We start from the raw sequence: 3,664 nt of genomic DNA on the forward strand, positions 1-3,664 counted from the left end.
CATATTCATTTGTATCCCACTTTCCTGCCAAAATTGGGACTCTAAGCAGCTTACAGTCTAAAAACACAGTACAATTAAAAACTTACAAAAGTGAAAATTAAAATGGGATTAAAAGATTACAATTTTAAAACATATCATATTCAATTTAATGCTTCCTCTAGTGTTTCAGTCCCAGAGAAATCTCCTATAGAACACAGTTCCTGCACTCGGTATCAAATAAAACATCATATTTTTCATAAGTTGAATCAACACTTTGGAAACCTGCCAAAAGACAGGGAAATTTTCCCCTTGTGCTACCGTGGCAGCCTCTTCCAAGCCTACTGTTAAGCAGCGGGAGCACATACCTACTTCATCGCCTTTTCTATTACGAGGAGCTGACACATTAAGCTCTTTGGAATAGTATTCATATTTTATCATCTGTCCCAACACTGGCTCTTTATTTATAACTTGCTCTGACAGTCTCTCCCCCACCCTACCCCTGCTACTGGATTGCTGAATTTAGGAACGAGACAATGCAAAGCTCTTTGCAAAATAAAAGGCAGCCCATAAATTTCATTGTTCTTTTTAGACTCTTGAAGCACCTTTATAGATCTTGTCTCAGCATAAATTATTCTTTATGTTGTCTTTCCCCCTCTGCAGTATGCAAGCCAGGAAACTGGTTGCCACCTGATTGCCATTTTATTAAGTTGTTGTTGTTGTTGTTGTTATTATTATTATTATTATTATTATTATTATTATTAAAATTAAAGCTTCTTTCTGTCTTGCTTCTTGACCAAAGAATCCCCAAAGCTGAAAAAAGCATCTTAATATAAAACAGGAATAAAAATAAAAACGAAAGATTATTGTAGTCTTTACCAACCATTGAAAAGGAAGAGAGAAAAGGTGCCAAAGATATTTGCAGAACCTGGCTGCGACTGTAGAAAAGGCCTTGTTTTTCATAGCCAGTTGATTGTTACCAGAAAGAGGAATTGCTTCAACAAAGGAAGAACAATAAACAATAAAAGAGGATTCAATTTGTATAAAATGTTGTGTTCAGATGCAAATTTAGAAATGTAGTACTTCCACCCAAAATAGGGGACACTGTGACCAAGTAAAAAATGATCTGCACATCTCCCAGATGTTAAAACTGACTGTTGTTGTTTTCGTGTGCCTTCAACTCATTTCTGACTTTTAGCAACCCTAACGCAACCCTATCATTGTGTTTTCTTGGCAAGATTTACTTAGAAAAGGTTTGCCATTGCCTTCCCCTGAGGCTAAGGGCATGCAACTGATAGTCAAAGTCAGCTTGAAAGTCCTACTTCTCCCTTCTATGAGTCTTTATCTTTAATGATGTGTCTACACTGGCACCTCATATTCTCAGCATATTTTTGTGGTCCACTGTGACCTCATTAACAGCACAGAGCAACCCACCCCAGGTAAACTTATGTTAGTGTAAAAGGGTGGACTGAGAAGATCACATGTCCTATACTTTACGGTATTCTTGGATACATGCTGGCCACACATATGATTCTTTGGATTTTCTAGGCAAATACAGGGTAAAAGGTAGTACTTTTTTAATTGGAGTTTTGGTGAAAACTCCCACATTGCCTATGAATAATTACAAATGTCATATGACTGGGTCACAGTGGCTATGAGGTGAGTATGAGGGTTTGGGGCAATGTAGACAGGCACTAAATCACACTTTGGCTGCATCTATACTGTAGAAATAATATAGTTTGATGCCACTTTAACTGCCATGGCTCATTGTCAGTGAGTTTTGTAGTTTTGTGAGATAGTTAGCATCCTCTATCAGAGTTCTAGTGCCACAACAAACTATTGATACCAGGATTCCATATGATGGATCCATGATAATTAAAGTGGTATCAAACTGCATTAATTCTGCAGTGTGGCAGAAGCATCTGAAGGAACAGCTCTCAAAGAGGGCAACTCTAAAGCAGAGGACTATACTGTGACTAGAGTTCAAGATTAACCCATTACAGACATGCAAGCATGAAGTGTTGCTTTTAAAATCATGCTCATTATATTAACTAACTGTTTTAGAAGTTTGCACAACTCAGTGGCTCCCCACATGGCCACCCAGACAACAGCAGATGGTGGATAGCCCACTCAACCACTTTATCATGTCTATAGTTGCTCTGCTTGTGGGTATGTATGAAATACCATGTTTAGTGTTGCAAGCAAAATTGCTTCTATGCAAATTGGGTGAAAGGGAAAACAAATGTGAGAAAGACATATAGTGTTGGATATTCAAAATGGTCCAAATGCACTTAGAAATTCTAGGTTATTTTAGCCCTTTGGAGTTCAGTCATTTCACTTAATCATGAAATTCATTAGAAAACAATTTTCAAATACATAAAATGGAATTTACCATCCACTCAGGTTGCATAGAATTGGATCAAAATGTAGGCAAATATAACAGGGGGAGAAACACATGCTATTGAAAAGCTTTCTGTGGAAGCTTTGGCTAGCCTGGAAGGGGACCTCAGTGGGGATACTATGTGCTGAAGAACATGACAGATGCTGAGCAGCAGTTGATCATTGATTATCACTTCCTGTTTGACAAGCCTATTTCTCCATTGCTCTTGGTCACTGGAAAGGAACAAGATTGGCCTGATAGCCAGAGTACTTGGCACAATGACAACAAGACTTTCCTTGTCTGGGTCTATGAGGAAGACCATCTTTCCATGCAGAAAGGTGGAAATATGACAGAAGTTTCCCCCGCTTCTGCACAGGGCTAATGCAGATTGAAACACTCTTCAAATCCAAAACTATGAATCCATGTGTAACCCCCACCTTAGCTGTATCTTGACCTGCCCATCCAACCTTGGCACAGGACTCCGTGCAGGTGTCCATATTAAACTGCCCAACCTTGGCAAACATGAGAAATTTAGTGACGTCCTCAAGAATCTGAGACTGCAGAAACATTTATAGGTGGTGTGGACATTGCTGCAGTGGGAGAAGTGTTTGATATCTCGAATGATGATCATCTTGGATTCTCCTAGGTAGAGCTGATACAGATGGTGGTTGACAGGGTGAATCATAGAATCAAAGAATCATAGAGTTGGAAGCGACTACAAGGGCCATCCAGTCCAACCCCCTGCTATGCAGGAAATCTCAATCAAAGCATCCCCAACAGATGGCCATCCAACCTCTGCTTAAAGACTTCCAAAGAAGGAGACCTTTAAGCAGAGGCTGGATGGCCATCTGTCAGAGATACTTTGATTGAGATTTCCTGAAATTGCTGATCGAAATGGAGAAGGGGCAGTCCATTGATGACCTCATCCCTCAATATGGTGTGACAGAGTACTCCTTTTCTTCCTCTCCACAATATCTCTCCAGCTCCCCTGAAAATACTGTACAGAGACTGTAGGAGGACTCAAGTGAATGAGGTGAGCCATAATATCAGGAAGAAGGGGTATGCCCCCAAATTAAGCAGCAACATCTTCTAGTCCTTCCATCTGTATGCAGCAAATCCCAGGTGCAACCCATAACTAGGGGTGGAAAATAACTTCATTGGAACTGACCTTCTTGATGAATGTGTCCATTTTGTATCTCCTGAGACTTGTGAGAAAAAAGTACACCTTGTCTTGTAACTTTACACATTTAAGAAAAAAACCCATATGCTTCAAAGCATGCATTTAAAAAAAAGTGAATAGCTAAAATA

General features: G+C 39.5%; 1 pseudogene; it reads left to right on the plus strand.

The window, feature by feature from the left end:
* The window catches only part of LOC121932580, a 52,518-nt pseudogene extending 49,148 nt beyond the window's left edge, over nt 1-3,370 (plus strand).
* Nucleotides 3,371-3,664: the final 294 nt, after the last annotated feature.

This window comes from Sceloporus undulatus, chromosome 1 (genome assembly GCF_019175285.1).
Source record: "Sceloporus undulatus isolate JIND9_A2432 ecotype Alabama chromosome 1, SceUnd_v1.1, whole genome shotgun sequence".
In the NCBI taxonomy this organism is placed as follows: domain Eukaryota; kingdom Metazoa; phylum Chordata; class Lepidosauria; order Squamata; family Phrynosomatidae; genus Sceloporus; species Sceloporus undulatus.